Genomic DNA, 20,116 nt, shown 5'->3' with positions numbered 1-20,116 from the left:
TTTTCTCAGCTTACTGCTTTAAAAATCGGGTATTTTCCAAAACTGTGTTCGAAAACAAGGAATTTTTGACTGAGTTAAAATGTAAACTCAAATGACAAAATAAGACATTATAAGGAAATGACAGATGTGAAAAGCTCCTGAGAGACTTTGCTACACAGTCAAGTGGAATGAAGTTTAATGAAATGGCCACTAAGCTCCATTGTGGCTGCACCAATCAGCAAAAGCACAGGTAGGGGTCAAAAACAATTTCTTGTCTCGTCTTACTGAAGAACAAGATGCACGAAAACGATTTTTTTGGAGCATCCTTCAAGGTCCTCTTCTGTCTAACAATGTTACACAATCAAACGGTTTGTGTGACATTACATCGACTTTTAGGATGAAAATTTCCCCCCAGGTGTGAGTATCCTCTGGGATTGGTTTTGTTTATCCAGTAGAAATCATATATTTTGCTTCATATTTTTGTTTTGTACTATAGCTTTGGTACAGCTGTGGCTGTTCTAAATAAATGAAGTTAAGCAAACCGCCCCCTATTCACACATGAGCAGTGACAAGTCCATAAATGTCACTATTTCTAATTAGACATATGTCATTATCCCTATAAAGTACACAAAATTTCCTGTGAACCGAGTCAGATGTGAGTATGTTAAATTGACCGCTATGAATTCTACTCATTTGTAAATGTGTTATGTCATTAACACTGGCATTTTACAACAGGAATCGAAACAAGCCATACGTGATCAAAAGCCTTGATCACACAGATGCACATGGGAGGGTCGCAATTGAACCTACTCCGATGGCTCTGGTACAGTTTTACATTAAGTTATCTGAAACCTTCTTTAAATTACATTTTTTTTACATATTTCCATGTAATATAAACCATGTTTTTTTTTAAATCACACCAGAAACCAAAAAATAAAAGTGACATTGAGGGTTTTCTATGGCACTATACAATTACGCATAGACTGGCACGTTGGAACAGAACCCAAAAGGTACTTACAGTAACTAGCTGGCACAGAAAGAAGCACGTATAGTCTAAATATACAAGAACTGTCAATGACGGGTAATTGGGCACAGTGTTCTAGTCTGCTGTTGAGACGTCATGCAGGTGGTGACAGCTTGACTTACAATTGCAAACACGTCCTCATTACTATCATTGTTACATCATAATGCTGCTTGTCATTTGAGTAAAGCATGATTATTAGCAAAACAAGATGTGTCTTATATCCGCAGAACATACAGTTATTGTGCGTTCAAGCATTTACACCAGTGCAACAATGTGCAAACCATTCTCGCTTATTGTTCTACTCCGGTCTTCAAGTGTGCCAAATAGGATTGACATTTGGCTGCACACTGGAAGGCCAGAAAAAAAAGTGAAGCAATAACTTAATTTTCATTAGAAACCTCTTTCATTTAGGAGTTAAAATTGGCAACACACCAAAAGACGATCAGGTGATGATAATGCTGAGTCAATGTGTCGGAGCACTTGCCGAGGGTCCAATCAAAATATCACCCTTATCTGGCTTAATACTACAGAGCATATTTGCATGGTATTTTGGGATTGCCACCATAAGCGATGAAAAATTAATCTGCATTAGTGGGATTTTACGTTCCCTTTTTTGCTAGTGGTGACAGGTTATTTTGGCATTTAGAAATCATAATCAGTTCAGTGACAGTTTTTAACGTTGATGTAAACTTTAATGCAAACAGATGAGTCAAACTGCAAATCATCTAACTATTCAGGCAGTTTCTTAAAAATTGGATAAGAATAACAAATTACTCAATGTACTGTGCTGTGTAGAACATGCTAACGCTTCGAGTATAAAACTTTCAAATAATTTTTCACCTTCTCTCAAGGGTTTTTATGCTGCACTTCATATCTGCCGCTTTGTGTTGTGTGTGCATGCTTGGTACATTAAAAAAATCTACTCTAGTGCAGGGGCAAAAAATACATTTACAAAAACATGTTCCTCAGAGGCATTGTACCGAGGTAACATCATTCACTTTACAAAGCACCTGCAGAACTAAAAGGCCAGTTTTGGAATTTCTGCGGTAATTATTATAAAGTTTCCCTTCTCTGTTCTTGCTGAATCGATAACTTTGGTCTCCAAGTAAGCACAATTGAGTTGATTAAAAAAAAAATTCTTATGCTAAGACAGTGCTTCTCAAATAGAGGGGCAGGCCCCCTCAGGGGGACACGGAGCAAGGGTTAGGGGTTAGGGTTAGGGTAGCAATATCTGGGAGCTTGTGACATACTGTCAGAGTTCGCTTAGGGAGTTATGCAGAGGTGTACTTAGAATTTTTTTTTTGATTTTCCGAAACGCTTTATCCTCATTAGGTTCCCGGGGGTGCTGGAACCTATCCCAGCTGACTCCGGGCCAGAGGCGGGGGACACCCTGAATCGGTGGCCAGCCGATCGCAGGGCACAAAGGAACGGACAACCATGCACACTCACACCCATACCTAGGGGCAATTTAGAGTGCCCAATCAGCCTACCATGCATGCTTTCGGAATGTAGGAGGAAACCGTAGGACCCGGAGGAAACCCACGCAGGCCCGGGGAGAACATGCAAAATCCACACAGGTGGACCGACCTTGATTTGAACCCAGGACCCCTGAGGTGTGAGGCTGACGTGCTAAGCACCGGGCCCCCTACTTATCGAAAAATATTATTTTTCGGTTGGGGGGGCGGTGCGAAACGTTTAATTCTTCCTGAGTGGGGCGCAACAGAAAATAATTGAAAGCACTCTGCTAAGATGAAAAGCATTGACATCCTACTTTATGAGATAAAACAGACAGCTGCTTGCTTTTAGGACAGATGGCTACAAAAAGATGTGTAGGACTTTGTCGTGTAAATTTAACACTTTTTTCAAGAAATAATAAATACTGCTTGAACTGTGATGATTAGAAGGTTGAATATTTATTGTGGGGCGGCCTGGAAGATGACTGGTTAGCACGTTGGCTCCTGGGTTCGAATCCAGCTCAGTCCTCGGAGTTTGCATGTTCTCCCTGAGCCTGCGTGGGTTTTCTCCAGGTGTGAGTGTGCATGGTTGTCCGTGTCCTTGTGCCCCGCGATCGGCTGGCCACCGATTCAGGGTGTCCCCTGCCTCCAGCTTGGATAGGCTCCAGAATGAATGAATGAATGAATATTTATTCGCTCCCAACGTGAATTAATTTCAAAGGACACGCAAGGGTATGCTATGTGCCGGTTTGATTAAAAATGTAAGATCTACATAGTTATATCATTCTAGAAAAATGCATTAGATGAGGAAGAATCCCAAATCATAGGTTTTAAAAGATGTACTGCTGGTCCTGACTACATGAACATAACTGTGGCATTCCCTAAACATGAGGATGAAACGGAACCCAGATTAGCACCCTCAACGCATAAGTGATGAGGGAGCTCCAAAGAGAATTGATGTTAACGTTATGGGGCTAAGTACTGTACTACCACGGCCCGAGGAGACTGAACAAACACACACAAGCTGCCTCATTCCTGTTTGGGCCAGCAGATGTTTTCTTTCCCCACGGGACCCGTCTGATGCTCATTCATCCTGCTGCGCCTTTCAGACAAAAGTCCCAGCTTCCAAATTTAGACCCAGTATCTCTCAGTAATTGAATGCTTGTTCTTTCATGTAAGCAGGGAGCTTCCCCAAAATTGCTCAGTGATTAATATACAAAGGCTATCGCGAGGGTTGAGTTCAAATACGATTACCGTGCTGAGAAGCAAGGTGATTAAGTCAATGTCTTGCCAGAGGGTGAGTCAAACTATGGATGCCAAGCATGAAAGTGAGAGGTATTGCATCAATTGTTATGTGGCAAGTGTGTAATGAGTCACTATGGGTTTTGCCACCACAGATTGGAGCAGTGCTTTCTAGCATTAACAAAGCTTGAAAGTTTCCCCCAGGTGACCGCCAAGGCTGACAAGCGGTCCGCTTGCAATAACTGTCATTCCGTTTTACAGGGACAGACAAATCCTAGTGTAAATGACCTGCATGTGAAAATTGGTTGCTCAAAGTATTTTTGGTATTCCAATTGTGAATTTATTAGACCTCTGATAATGGAGAAAACCATGTTTATATTATAAAAGATTACATCGCTTGCAAGCCTAGCCATTTTGTGACATCTTTTATTCCTACGCAAAAGCTGTTTTGTTCATACCTATGTGATTTGGACGAGGAAGGGGATCTGGGATACTTGCATTATATAGGCTAAAAAGAAAAATTACCACCCCACCCCCTTCCACGATTATACAAAAATTATGTGTTGAGATGCACATGATAAACTTGCTGTGTCTCACTTTGAAACACGTTTACTGTATATCCATCTTTATAAAAGGCAATTAGGGATTATACACTAATCCCTCGTTTTTCACAGATAATGTAGACTAGACATGGCCGCAATAATCGAAAAACCGGGAGGCAGGATCCCCCCTATTATACCTACATAACATACTAGTACATGTTTTCACGCCTATACGAGAATACAAGTACAATTATCAAGAAGTATATTTATTAAATATCACAGTTACAGGCATATGAAAAAACTATGGCGATGGACGTCCGGCTGCCATTGACGGTGATGGACGTCTGGCTGCCATCCATTCTTTTTGACTTGCGGGCCAGAATGGATACTAAAATTGGACAACATTTGGACACGCAATGTAATTTATTCTTAATCTGGTTAATCGCTTTCAACAGTAAACTCTGTGCTCTGCCGGGAGCGAGCGTACGAATCCGTCGCTGAATAGCATGTACACACACGCCAATAGATCTGCCGGGAGCGAGCGATATTTTGATATTAATGCTCTTTCACATTGTCAATGCAATAACAAACTCACTCTTTCTCTCATGATGATAATTTTGAGAGCGATAGATTACCTGGTTGATCGCTTTCAACAGTAAACTCTCTGCTCTGCCAGGAGCGTGGCCGGACATTTGGTCGCCGGACGTTTGGTCGCCGGACGTTTGGTCGCCGGACGTTTGGTCGCCCGGTCGTTTGGTCGCCCGGACGTTTGGTCGCCCGGACGTTTGGTCGCCGGACGTTTGGTCGCCCGGGTGAATATAATTTTGAGAGCTGGTTTCAACAGTAGATATTTAGATATTAAACTCTCTCTCTCATGAATATAATTTTGAGAGCTGGTTTCAACAGTAAACTCTCTGTCATGTTGTCAAACGTCTGGCGACCAAACGTCCGGCGACCAAACGTCCGAGTACCCTGCCGGGAGCGAGCGAGCGAATCCGGCGCTGAATAGCATGTACACACACGCCAATAGATCTGCCGGGAGCGAGCGATATTTTGATATTAATGCTCTTTTACATTGTCAATGCAATTACAAACTCACTCTTTCTCTCATGATGATAATTTTGAGAGCGAGAGATTACCTGGTTGCTCACTTTCAACAGTAAACTCTCTGTCTCTCTCTCTCATAAGAGGGAGCAAACCCGGCGACCAAACGTCCGTTCTACCAAACGTCTGGGTGACCAAACGTCCGGGCGACCAAACGTCCGGCGACCAAACGTCCGAGTACCACTATCGTCATGCCAGCTTCACGGGTGTATCTACGGCGTAAATCCCTCATAATGCTGGTTCATAAACTAATCGGGGTGTCTTAGTCCACACAAGAATTTGCAGTTGAGCATCTCGGAAGATGCGAGCTTCGGGTGGTGAACAACGGCACATGCGGTGGTCAAGCGAAAGCCGCAGTGCTTTGTGGAGAAGATCGGTTGCTGCAACGTGCAGCACAGCAACATGGACGGAGAGACCAGCCGCTACATCTCAGTCCTCTTCACCTCACGAGAATTTAAAGTTGAAGTCGTGAAGTGAAGAACGATCACAGTAATTCTAATGCACTGGCAAATGAACTAAGGCACACTATCAAAATGGGCCATTACACTTTAGTTTGCTTAATTCCAGTGAACGAGTGGTTTTCGCATCGGCCTCACAGTCCCGAGAACGAGGGTTCAATCCCAGGTCCAGGCCTGTGTCAAGTTTGCATGTTCTCCCTGAGCTTGCCTGGGTTTTCTCCGGGTACTTTGGTTTCCTCCCAAATCCCACAAACCTGCAGGGTAGGCTTGTTCTAAATTACCCCTACAGTGTGAGCATGTATGGTTGTCCGTCTCCATGTGGTATTGGCTGGCCACCAATTCCGGGTGTCCGCCGCCTGGAGCCCATAGTTGTCTGGGATATGCTCCAGCACCCCCCGCGAGCCTTGTGAGGATAAGTGTTACGGAAAATGAATGAAAAATTCAGTTGTTCAGGTCTTCTTGAATCAGCTTTTCATCTTGTAGTGCAGTAACAGAAAAGAGTCTAATTTTGTAGAACAGCTCACTGCACTTCATCATGGAGGTGAGCACTACTGGGTCACAGGCTGTCTCTCGAGCACAGGCTTTATACATGAGAATGACAGACAGCACTCTGGACTGTTTAAGTACAACAATATCAGGTGCCAGTTGGTCATTGCCTCTGACGTGACAACTCTGCACTGTGATAGTGTCTGGTCCCAGTGGGCTGCATGTTCTATTGATTTGATTGAATACGCAGTGAAGAGGTATTTTCCTCTTCCACACTCTGATCACTTCAGATGTCAGTGGTCTCAAAACAAATCTTTACAGACCCATTTTCTAATGCTAAAATAGAGTTTTAGGAAATCCCAGGGTAAGGGAGCTTACAAATTGCAGCCTCAACGCATTCCAGTTGAATATAGACAAAAACATCCCTGGCCACTGTGATAAGCTTGTATTTGTTTTGTGACAAATTAACAGTCCAAAGTCGCAAAGCAGACCAAAGGGCACGCTGCCTTCTGGCCCCCAGACACGGACAACTGCAGGGCCGAGATATAGCCTGTCAAGCCACTCTAGTGAACTGCAGATGGTACAATCAAAAACGGTTACCCAGGGCAAGAGGCTAATTTGGAAGAAGACAGATTAGTAAAGCCATGTTGGAGCTTGTTTCAAACAGTCTTATTTTTGCTATACCTGTACTGTACTCTATGTATATGATCACCACAAAAAATAATAATGGTGACCTTAAAGATCTCTAATGCGGTAGCTTATTGCATTCACCTTCAAAAAAAAAAAAGACCTGGCTGTTTTTCAAATTAATTTATTTTTGGGGTTGTTTTTTTAAATTTGTTTTTTTTGAAAACTCAGTTTTTCAAATTAATTAATTTTCTGGGGTTGTTTTTTCAATCCATTTTTTTTCTTCCTTGTGTTTCAAATCCGGTAATTTTTTTTCTCGGGTTGTGTTTTGAATTAATTTTCTTCTTCTTTGTATTTCAAATTAATTAATTTTGTGGCTGTTTTTTAATTAATTATTTTTTGGGGGGTTGTTTTTGAATTAACTTTTTTTCTTCTTCGTTTTTTTCTTCTTCTCTTGAGCCTGCCCGCCAGCGGGGGGAAAAATTAAATCAAAAAATGAGTAAGCAGCAGTTATCAAGATACATGGAAGTCTGCCAGTGGTGTGCCGTCAGGGCCTTCAAGGCCTTCTCTGCTGGCCTAAGAAATATCTGAATCACAGACTAGAAAAGGAGGAAAGAAAGGAGGATGGATATTGTGTACAGGTAAGAAGGATTTTTGGTGAGTAAAATATGGTTATATTCCTAAATAATATTTCAATTGTATGAGGTTATTATTGATGATTATTTTATGTGTCGCAAGCTGTACCTGCAGTAGAGGTTTTATAGTCATAAAATAGTTTTTGAGGGTTGGATTGATTCACTGAAGGCGTCGCTAGGAAATTCACGGACCGCTGCTGAAGTCTGCATTACCCAAATTTTAGACAGCAGGACCCGAGCTCGCGTACACACTTGCTTCCATTCAGAGCAATGAGGTAGCCCATTCATTAAGTCACATTAATAACTGCCACTTGCTCGTTTTTTAAATTATTTTTTATTCCGCTGGTGGCCAGGCTCAGGGGACAAAATATTCAAAAAACGAGAAAGCGGCAGTTATCGAGATACTTGGAAATCGCGCGAGATTTTAGACAGAGATCCCTCTGAGATGGTAGGTGGATCAATGGGAGGGTAGGTGGATGGATGGATGAATGGATAGAAAGGATGGATGGACAGACGAACGAACAAATTAATGAAAATATGTTTGCATGTCATTTTGTTGGTTTAATAAATAATTTTCTCCTCATTTTTTCTCTCTGTCAGATTTCATAGAAATTTGGTATACTAGAGGTAATAAGAGGTAATAATAAGAACCTTGGAACGAATTAGTGCGCTTACATGTAAAGTGCGACTCTACTTACGAAAAATTCAAGACAACCACTTCTGGAACGGATTTCGTAAACTGCGGTACCATTGTAAATCAAAACAGACACATTATTGCTGATTATAGTTCTGCTAGTTCAAAATATATATGACCATGCGTTTATAGACAGACTGTTAGACTTGGTCCCCACCTCTCTTCCTCCATTACACTAAGCACTGGCTCCCCTCAAGGCTGTGTACTGAGTCCTCTTCTGTACTCCCTGTACACCTACGACTGTGCACCCACCCACCAGTCTAACGCCATCATCAAATTCGCTGACGACACCACTGTGGTCGGACTCATCTCAGGAGGGGATGAGTCGGCTTACAGAGATGAGGTCAACAATTTGTCTTCGTGGTGCTCGGTGAACAATCTCACACTGAACACCACGAAAACTAAAGAAATAATCTTGGACTTTCGCAAACACGGCACAGATCTGGCCCCACTCCTCATAAATGGAGTATGTGTAGACAGGGTCCAGTCCTTTAAATTCCTGGGGGTCCACGTCACGGACAAGCTCTCATGGTCTACAAACACCACGGCAGTGGTGAAGAAGGCTCAGACACGACTCCATTTCCTCAGGGTGCTCAGGAAGAACAACTTGGGCTCCAATCTTCTGAGAACCTTCTATAGAACCACTGTAGAGAGCATCCTGGCGTACGGCATCACAGTGTGGTACGCTGGAAGCACGGCGGCAGACAAAAAGGCCATGCAGAAAGTGATTAACACTGCCCAGAGGATTGTCGGCTGCTCTCTGCCCTCACTTGAAGACATTGCCAGCCCGCGTTACCTCAGCAGAGCCAAGCACATCATAGGGGACCCTTACCACCCTGGTCACAATCTGTTCCAGCTGCTGCCCTCTGGCAGACGCTATAGGTCCCACAAAGCTCGGACAAATAGGCTTAAGGACAGTTTTTTCCCCACATCCATCAGACATCTAAACTCGCGCTAACATACACACATTCCCTTCTGCGGCATATGATTAGATGTTTGGTTGGTGATCTGCCGCCTCCTAGCTGACTTGAAGGAAGGTAAGTGGCAGACATTGTGCGGTAATCGAGAGGTAAGCGACCTGTATGTAATCGAGAGGTAAGCGACCTGTATTCACAACAGCGGAATGACAAATTACAAGTCCGTAACTTACACTTATTTAGGTCTTGTGCCGATTAAACGTAGCTTATGGAGAAGCACCATCAATTTCGTCACACGCAGTTCTGCGTGTGATGACAAGTAGGCTTTTTTGTGTTGTGGTAATGACGACATGGCCTATGTCCGATTATTATTATTATTATTATAGCAAACTCATCAAAGGCAAATGAGCCACACTCACTGCCTTATTTACTTTTAAGCCAATACTTCAATTCTAAAATAGAGGTATTTAAATACAACGATGATGCCCGAAAACAGTGTAAAAATGCCAGCATTTATGGGCATTGTAAAGTGTGTGGAGGAACAATTGATTTGATGTTCAGTTGCTTTCCTACCAGTGGGGAGGGCTGCTTTTTTACCTGTTGCCTGATTTAAAATAACCCATCACTCTGGTCATAAGTGAGGGGGAAAATCCGAAGAAACACTTGACAAGATGGAGTAAATGTCACCTTTGGATAAGCAGATGGAACAGCGCAAGCCCCCGGACAGCCCTGAAGAAAAAAGTCACCTATAAAACCGAGCGATGAAACGAGGTGGCCCCAATGGTGATCATTCCTTATCAGAGATGAGGACAGGTAATCAAATGCAGGGGAGAACACTCGGTCACGCCACATCAGCTGAAAAGTGAGCAGTCATTCAACATGTTGAAAGTCAAACAAATATACAGTAATACATTGACATACGAGTGCCCCAACATACGAGAAATTTGAGATACCAGGAAAATTCTGAACAAATATTTGCCTTGAGATACGAGACACATTTCAGATACAAGCATACGGGGGGGTGCTTATGATAACAGCACACTGTCTTTCTCGCTGAATCTCCCTCGCGTAAAGATATCTAAGAGCACTGGCGTAAAGGTTGCATTTTTTACATTTTTTTGCGTGAATCAGTGCAGAATTAAGGGAAAAACAATGGGTCCAAAGCAAGTACTAGTGAGAAGAAATCTCTCTCTCTCTCTCTCTCTCTCTCTCCCTCCCTCTCTCTCTCGCTCTCTGTCCCTCTCTCTCTCCCTCTCTCTCTTTCGTCCGCGCACTCTGTTACCATCAGTCTGTACTGAATGTCAAATTTTAGTATTGCAGATCATCACCACTAGATAAATGTGTTACTTTGTGAGCGCAGGTGGTGAATTACAATCAGCTGGGATAGGCTCTGGCATTCCCCGCGACCCAAGTGAGGAAAAAGCAGTTCAGAAAAGGAATGATTAATTGCATTAAGTGACCACATCTTTTTCTAATGTTAAGTAAAATTCAATTTTCTTTTACTTTTCCCCTTTTCCATGGCTGATAATTTTTCATATAGTGTTAATTTTTACAGGACTCTCTGCTGCCATGTTTCAAATACTGGAGGAAACCGGAGTACTTGGAGAAAACACAAGCAGAATATGAGTGTGCAAGGGGCTGCTTATGATAACAGCGCACTGTCTTTCTCGCCACATCTCTCTCGCGTAAAGATATCTATGAGCACTGGCATACAGGTTGCGCTTTTACATATTTTTGGCGTGAATCGGTGCAGAATTAAGGGAAAAACAATGGGTCCAAAGCAAGTAGTGAGTAGAAAAAGCATCTCTCTCTTTCTCTATCCCTCCCTCCCTCGCTCTCTCTTTCTCTCTCTCTCCTTTTCTCTTTCTCCTCTCTCTCTGTCGTCCGCGCACTCGGTTACTGTCAGTCTGTACAGAATAATGTCACATTTTTGTATTGCAGATCAAAGTAACAAATATATAACTAGTGGTTAGTTAGGTATTTGTTACTTTGTGAGCGCAGGTGGTGAATTAGAACCAACAAAAAGATGTTTTTCCATTGTAATATCCTGTTTTGGTGTTTTTTTCAGGGGGCGGGAACACATTTAATTTGTATTTAGTTCATTTCTATGGGAAAAAAGTATTTGAGATATAAGTAAATTGACATACGAGCTCGGTCCCAGAACGCATTATGCTCGTATCTCAAGGTATTACTGTCATGGGTATACCAGCAAAACCTGCTTATTTGCTAGGGAGGACTGCCAACATTATGAAGTTAAGCACACCGTTGAAAAGAGGTCATGGGAAAAACAAGACTGATTGAAAAGCAGCTGACGGTAAGGGAAAGAAAGTGTTTTAAACGGCCGCAATGCCATTTTCCATTTAGACTACAGGTTATGCGGTATACATCTCTATAATCATTAAGAGCTCCCATTTTAAATATTCTCTGCCTTCACTCTCAAGTGGAGTTTTTCTCATCTTCCCTTCTACTTTTTTGCAGCTTGTTGGATGTGTTAACCTTCAATCCCCCATACACAATGCTAATCATCTGCATACAACAGGTGTAGTGGAAATCCCACTAAGCTCCCACCAGCTTGGCATTTGCCCTGCACAAAAACATTTTCTGTTCAGTTCTCCTTCCCTACCAAGATGTTTCCACAAAGTCCACAAGACTATCTTCCCTGACTTCCACTAGCAAAAATTGTGGTACTGGCTCATCTGCAGGTCTTGCTTCACTTTCTGGTGGTTAAGGAAATACACTCTTCACTTGTCTTTGATCCGCTTTTCATCCATCAGTAGTTGCGCATCAAGTTTTCTAACCACATGAACTTCGTCAATCCCTTCTCTTCTACTGGTGATAACTTTTTAAAAATCTGCATCGCACTACCACTCTTTCACCCTTATGTGATATTTTCTCGAACACAACGAATTCTGCATTTACACATCTTTTGTTTGTGATATGGCTTCTCTTTTAAAGTATTAACTACAGTAATCCCTCAAATATCGCGGTTAATGTAGACCAGACATGGCCGCGATAATCGAAAAATCGCGAAGTAGGGTCACCCCTATTATAACTGCCTTTTTTTTCTTGAGGGCTGAGTCCTAGTAGCAAGAGTTGGTTCCGCTTACAATTTTCTGCGTGGATTTTCACATTTTTATGAAATTAAAAACAAATAAATTTATCAGTGCTGAGTCCTAGTAGCAAACAGAGGACAGGGGAGTGGCTTCCGGTTGTGAGTTTCAGCGTGGATTTTCACATTTTTATGAACTTAAGAAACTATAATTAATTGCAGAAAAAAATCGCGAAGAAGTGAATTTGCGATACGTGAATAATCTTGGGAAGACTGTAGTCATATATATACACTTTCAACCGATTTAAAGATTACTCAAGTCTCCACCTTTAAAAGCTTTTCACACTTGTCTTTAGGTTGAGAATGACCTCTTTAAAGCTTTAAACCTCTATTTCAACGGCATGGCGTTCTATTTTTCAAATTTTTCCCCGTAGTGCCGTTCAATTAGAGGGTGCCACTCTATTTATCGACTAGCTGTTCAGAATTTTGAGAAGATGCGGTAAATTTTATGGAAGAAAAGAGAAACCAGGTAATATATACATATTTATTTAACAAAAGGCACAAATACAAGGCGATTACTGGTAAGTAATTACAAATTCACTGGTGAAAATCAAGTGACACCTCGCTGTTGTAGCTGTCCTCGTCATTCACATCACCTTCCGCATCAGCGTCGAGTGTCTGAGTGAGTTCACGTTCATCGTCGCCAGCATTGGCTCGCGCTTGCTGGAAAAGTTGCAAACCAGTCTGAAACGGGCCGTCTGACCTGAAACAATGGATCTGGCAATCCTTCGAGCCGTCGAGAGCGGTTGGTGCTCACATGTTGCCGAATTTGGTGTAGCTCTTCTTGCTGTGCAACATCCAGTTCTTGTAAAACTTTGGACTTAAATGGGGCTTTCCAGTAGACCTAGGGGGCCTGTATACATTTGGTGCAGCCTCCTGGAATCACGGTCACATCAATATGGAGATTCTTCAATTGCTTCTTGGTGCCATCGCTAATGTGACAACGGTATGAATCCCAGGCAAGAAGGCGCTTGTCATCTGACCACCTTTTCAGGTTGAGAAAGACCTCTATTTCACCGGCATGCCACTCTATTTTTGAAACTTTTCTGTTTTCTCATAGTGACGTTCAATTAGAGGTGCTGTTCAATTAGAGGGTGCCGCTCAAATAGAGGTTTTACGGTAAATTATTAAGAGGAGCTGTTTTCATTTTCCAGCGTGTCATCTTGTGGCCATTAAAGATCTCTCAAAATGTTCTAATTATTTGCTTCTCCACACCCTATATTGATCTTTCACAATATTTTTATTTCCTTCTATGAAGGTGATCAATAAATCATATGAATTCAAAATCAGTTTTCTTGTATCCATTTTACCTAAACCTTGGAGAATTGACATAAAGAGTAATTCAGCTGCTAAAACATTTCAAGTCTTTGCAAGGGGGTTGAGCAGAGAAATTAAGCGCTGCTAAGCAATGACTCCCTCAAGTGTATGACAAACTAAACACATTGGAGGGCAATTCAGTAGAGGCTATGTTATTCCATGGTGAATCGATCCCTCAGGATTTAGAAAGGAATGGAAGGCCTCTTCTAGCAAAAGAAGAAATCCTGGAAGCACAAGAAAATCAAATTGTCATGCAAAAGCATTCGTACAATTGCGCATTCAAGCTGTTTGATTGTGTTTTCCTCTAAATCCCCTCCACTGTGCTTCATTCTCAAAAGAACTGCACATAGGCACTGTAGCCATATAGTATGACTAAATAGCAATCTATGCAACTCATGTGTGAACAAAATCGAGACTTAAACGTTGTTGAGCTTCAGAACATCATTCATAACCCCATGATCAGCATTCATGAACTCCACTCCCATCTCAAGATTTTTTTTGCTTCATCCAAGCCCTTTCAACCGTTATAACACTGCGCTTCCAATTCTGACATTGACAGATGTTGCCTACTTCCACTTGGCAGCATTCCGACATAGAGAGCCACCCAAACACGGATTTATTTTACAAAGCAAGAAGTTACAAGATGAATAATTGCCTTCACTGTTCCGGGCTGTGTTATCAGGATGGGTGGATGATTCTTGAAAGGGCATAAATAACTGAAGTCTATTACTCAATGGATGTCCTTTGTGCCGCAAGGACCCTTTCTGCAAATCTTGTGCCCGAAGTCAGCTGGGATAGGCTCTGGCACCCCTCGCGACCCTAATAAGGATAAAACATATATATATATATATATATATATATATATATATATATATATATATATATATATATATATATATATATATATATATATATTACATGTTGCACAAAGAAGTATTTCCTGTTTTCCAACCTTTTTTTTTATTCCTCACATGTACTCTTGCAGGCATATGTAATCTCTATGGTGTGACAGGTGTCTAGTGACAGTTTGGAAATGTGCCCCAGCTGGACAAATGTTGGCATCTGACACTTGGATGTGACACTTTAATTGTACCGCCTAGACATTTTTCTTCATGTTGTGGTAGCACTCGTGGTCATGGCTTGTGTACATACCTCCCAAACTATTGTTGTGGTTGGGACTTAACAAAGGAAATGAGTATATATATATGTGTATATATATACATATATATATATATATATATATATATATATATATATATATATATGTATGTATATATATATATATATATATATATATATATATATATATATATATATATATATATATATATATATTGGATTTTAAGACAGTAGTAACAGGGGTGGTGGTTGTCTGAGTAGGGGATTGTATTATAAATCCACTCGAAGAAGCTGAAGGCTAGTAATAGTAGCAGTGGTTAGGAGTTATGTTATACATCAACACAATGGAACTGCACTGTAGGGAATTTCATATTAACCAATATTCATTCATAAAATAAGCACATCAATTATAAGGCGCATTGCCGGCTTATAGTTACAGTGCGGAAAATACGTTATATGACAACATCTTGTTTTGACCTCTGAACTGAACTAATGAAAAAAGCATCTCTTTAAGCGATTAGCATCTTGTGTCAAAGCTTAGAAGTGCAACAGAATATAGGCTGAACTTAAGCTTCTTCCCTATTTAATATTTTAATTGACTATGACCCACACAATAATCTTAATTTGGAGTGTATACATTAGGTGCATTGCAATATAAATATATATATATATATATATATATATATATATATATATATATATATATATATATATATATATATATATATACACACACACATATATATATATATATATACTCATTTCCTTTGTTAAGTCCCAACCACAACAATAGTTTGGGAGGTATGTATATGTACACAAGCCATGACCACGAGTGCTACCACAACATGAAGAAAAATGTCTAGGCGGTACAATTAAAGTGTCACATCCAAGTGTCAGATGCCAACATTTGGCCAGCTGGGGCACATTTCCAAACTGTCACTAGACACCTGTCACACCATAGAGATTACATATGCCTGCAAGAGTACATGTGAGGAATAAAAAAAAGAAGGTAGAAAACAGGAAATGCTTGGCAACAATTCATCCAAGCAGCTGTGCAGGGCAACCAGGGCCCTTGAACACCGTTGAGCCGAGCCCACCAGTAAGAAGACTTGCAGTGCACTGACCTTTTTGTTCACACAGCACTTGTATGCATTGTCGCCAGGGTCTGGTTTCTAACCTGCCAGCCGCATATTTACATGCGAACTAATGAAGCAATTATTGTCAGGGAAAGGTCACTGCAGGTGTTTGTGCCAAGTGTGAGAGTCCTGATGTTGGATCCTTTTTATCGCCACACCATGTTACACAAAGAAGTCATCTCAGTTGATCTTAATAGCTTAAAATGTCACGGGCAACAGCAAAGTCACTTGTTTATCATCTCCGTGTTTACAATTCGTGGAACCATAGTGTACTGAGAAGGATATGCACAACATAGTATAATTGATTATTATTGATCATTAAATCCTCTGTGTATTGTTTAGTAGTGGTGCCTTAATTTATTCCGTGACCAAGCACATGACTCAATTTGCTCAAATAAAATAAAAATAAATAAAAATGCTGGAGCCTAAGTCAGCTGACTACGGGCGAAAGGCAGACTACACCCTAGACTGGTCGCCAGTGAGTCGTAGGGCACAGAGAGAGACAAACAACCATCCGCACTCCCAATCATACCGCCAGCAGTAGGAATTGAGCCCCCCGCCGGCCCGCACCGAAGTTAGGCGAGTGAACCTCTACACCACGAGGCGAAACGCAATTCATGACCAAAATAGCAGCACCAACCGATGTAAACAATCTCTAAGGTTACATTTTATATATACAGTGGTACCTCGACATACGAGTGGCCCGACATACGAGCAATTCGAGATACGAGTAAAATTTCAGGCAAATATTTATCTTGAGATACGAGACAAATTTTGATATACGAGCAGACAGCGGACGCGAGATGCTGCTCATAAGAACATCATGGGCATTGTCTCTCTCCCCGTAACTCCCTCGTGTAATGTCTCTGGTCACAACTCCCTCTTTGTAATATCTCTGCGAGCAATGAGCGGAGCGTTGTAGTTTTTCAGTGTTTTTTCCAGTTAGTCAGTGCGAATGGCGTATATACTACTTCTCGTTGCCAAGTGGTCGTGCGATATCCTATTGTGAGGACATTTGCGTGCATCATTTTGGGAATATTTTGAAGGAATACAAACTCAAACAACCCTCGATATTGACTGAAAGTCAGTGTGGAGGCAGGGCAAAAAGAGCCAACCCGGGAGAAGAAAGGTTTCAAAATGTCATACAAAATTAATATTAAGTTTAGTGTTAGGTTCGATTAAACTTATTTTTGAGTGTGTCTGCATCGTAATCCAAGTTCATTTAAATTTGTTTGTTATGTTATGAGTGCCCTGCCGTGCAAATATATATATATATATATATATATATATATATATATATATATATATATATATATATAGTATGGGCACCCCCCGCGACCCTAATGAGGATAAAGCGGTTCAGAAAATGAGATAAGATACGTATATATATATATATATATATATACACGTATGTCTATATATACATATATATATATATATATATATATATATATATATATATATATATATATATATATATATATATATATATATACATATATATATATATATATATATATATGGCAGCCTGGTGGAGCGAGTGGTTAGCGCGTCGGCTTCACAACTCTGGGGTCTTGGTTTCAAGTCCAGGTCCGTCCACCTGTGTGGAGTTTGCATGTTCTCCGTGGGCCAGCGTGGGTTTTCTCTGGGTACTTCGGTTTCCTCCCACATTCCAAAAACATGCATGGTAGGCCAATTGGACACTCTAAATTGCCCCTAGGTATGGGTGTGAGCGTGCATGGTTGTCCATCTCCTTGTACCCTGCGATCGGCTGGCCACCGATTCAGGGTGTCCCATGCTTGGCTGATTGTCCACAGCAACCCCCTGCGACCCTAATCAGGATAAAGAGGTTCAGAAAATGAGATGAGATTATATATATATATATATATATATATATATATATATATATATATATATATATATATATATATATATATATATATATATATATATATAATTGTACATGATACAGTATATTAATTGTTTTGTAAAATGACTGGTCTAAGGTTTTGACATTCAAATCATGACACTAACTATCCTCATTGTAAATACATGCATGTTGGATTAATTGATAATTCTAAACTGCCCATTCATTTATAAATTTTCCTGGGAACCAAGCCACGGTGCATTGCATTTCTCACCAGACATCAACTGTGATAGATCTCCTTCACTGGAAGTGCAGGTTCAAAAGACACCATCAAATAAATCTGCTGTACACAGTACTTTAAAAGTGATGGTGTAGGAGTACAATACATACGCTACGTATAAAATAATAATTAGGATTTTTGAATGTAAAGTGATGAATCTTCTTCTTTTGCCTTTCTAAAAATGTCCCCTCACGTTTTGTAGCAAACTCTTCTTCGCAGACAGCATGATGGCGAATTCACTTTCAGCACTCTGTGACTCCCCAGAGGCGCTTTCATAATGTACACATTACTTTGAGGTCGCTAGGTTGCTGGGTTGAAGCTGATGTGAAGTGATGGTGTTATTTTTAAAACCTTTTTTTATTTATTTATTTTAGCCTCTGACGCATGGTGCAAGGGATAGATGTAGTGGAAAATGTTTGTTTCGATTTGTGCTTATTTTGAGGCAAGAAGAGAAAATATTGAACTTTTTTAAATTAAGATATGTAAGACTTTACTTCTGTGAGGTGAACTTTCTAAATATTCAACTATTATCTTGTGATGAATTTCCTAATTGGTAATGTCATTACCCAAAAATAATATTTGTGCTTTAAGGTTGTAAGTTGTAGGAAGACTGATCACATGATGCTCAATTTAAAATGACAAATACACTTGTTACATTAATGTGTCTGATTATTAATAACACTAGTTTCCTCCCACATTCCAAAAACATGCATGGTAGGCTGATTGGACGCTCTAAATTGCCCCGAGGTATGGGTGTGAGTCTGCATGGTTGTCCATCTCCTCGTGGAGTCAGCTGGGATCGGCTCCAGCAACCCCTGCGACCCTAATGACAATAAAGTGATTCATACAATGAGAGATGAGATTATTAATAATGTCAAGTCAATTTTGGAGGAGATATGTCTGCCCCTCCTCCAGGCCAACAGGGGGCAGAAAAGAAAACCCAAACAAGTCACCTCGCCTCATTTCCTGCCTAAGATCATAGGGCATGAGCCAGGATATAACCATTCAGATTCAAGCCTTGAAAGTAGACAGGCGAGAAAGGAGCAAGGAATACCAAGGAATACCCTTCAGACCCGATCACACGCAACTGGTAGGATAAAATAAGTACCACCTAGATGCCAGCTGATTGATGCTTAATTTGCTTCTCGCAACCTTAAGTTGCATTCTTTGTATTTTCCCTTAACTTGGATTACTCATATGACCTATCTCTGTAAAGTGAATATTTGTGTTTGATTTACTCAATCAGTTAATGTACCCATGCATTTCCACTCTATCATTTCAACACTCTCCTGCTTTTCTGTAGTAAATTCAAGATGCTAGTAGTAAACTCAAGAGCAACACTTTGATCACCATAGTAACGTGAAACTTGAATGACGTCACATGCTCCCTCCTTTCCCCTTTCTTTAAGGTTTTCAACCTAACCACTTCCTATCACCATAAACTTCAATAAAAGTGTAAACTGGAAGGATTTGAGTTGTTCCTGCGTTGATAAGATCGGGGCCCCTTTTCAAGTTTGGGGCAAAATTTGAAGGAAAGTAGAGATAACTTGACAGTTGAAAACCAGCGTGGCATCATAGACAAAGGATTAAAGGCCTTGAGTCAAAGCCAACGCAGTCGTCGGAAGGGCCTCAAGAGGAGCGAGGCCTCAAGCCATGGCGGAAGAAGCCACTGGGAAAAAAATTGAGCAGCTAAGGCTCGAAAGGGCCAAAGCAGAAAGAGCCTTCTTCAATCAAGCCAGGTACCTAAGCAAAGAGGCAAGAAAACTGGAGAAATCAAAGTTGCTGAGGGAATACAATAGGTTCTATGCACAAGCACGAGAGGTAGATAACACCAATAGCGATTACGAACTCGGCCTCCTTGCCGAACGGGGAGGTTCTGAGGAAGATATCGGAGGAATATTGGAGAAAATAAAGAAGACCCAAGAAGACTGTGATACCAAGCTGACAGAAGTAAGGGAGATAGTACAATTAAGTCTCTGGGAGAGATGCGGCAGAACTGAGCTCACGTCTGCAATGGCGGAAGCAGAAATATACTGCGGACACGCACTTAGGACCCCAGTGACTGCGGCGTGTAATGATGCCTATGAACAGCAAGTAACCCATGCTAGAAGAAGCATACTTGAGCTC

At 41.0% G+C, this 20,116-nt stretch overlaps 1 protein-coding gene and 1 long non-coding RNA gene across 2 annotated transcripts in view; one reads left to right on the top strand and one right to left on the bottom strand.

Annotated features, from left to right (window-relative positions):
- Positions 1 to 20,116, bottom strand: part of drd1b (dopamine receptor D1b) — a 170,850-nt gene that overhangs the window by 89,991 nt on the left and 60,743 nt on the right. The gene's annotated exons all lie outside the window — the stretch shown is intronic.
- Positions 18,894 to 19,455, top strand: LOC144068413 (uncharacterized). Its single transcript, XR_013298182.1, has 2 exons — positions 18,894 to 19,080; positions 19,399 to 19,455. It is a non-coding gene; the product is annotated as an uncharacterized LOC144068413 (long non-coding RNA).

Source organism: Stigmatopora argus, chromosome 22 (assembly GCF_051989625.1).
Source record: "Stigmatopora argus isolate UIUO_Sarg chromosome 22, RoL_Sarg_1.0, whole genome shotgun sequence".
Lineage (NCBI taxonomy): Eukaryota > Metazoa > Chordata > Actinopteri > Syngnathiformes > Syngnathidae > Stigmatopora > Stigmatopora argus.
The sequence above is the reverse complement of the archived record's forward strand: the minus strand, read 5'-3'. Positions and strand labels throughout refer to the sequence as shown.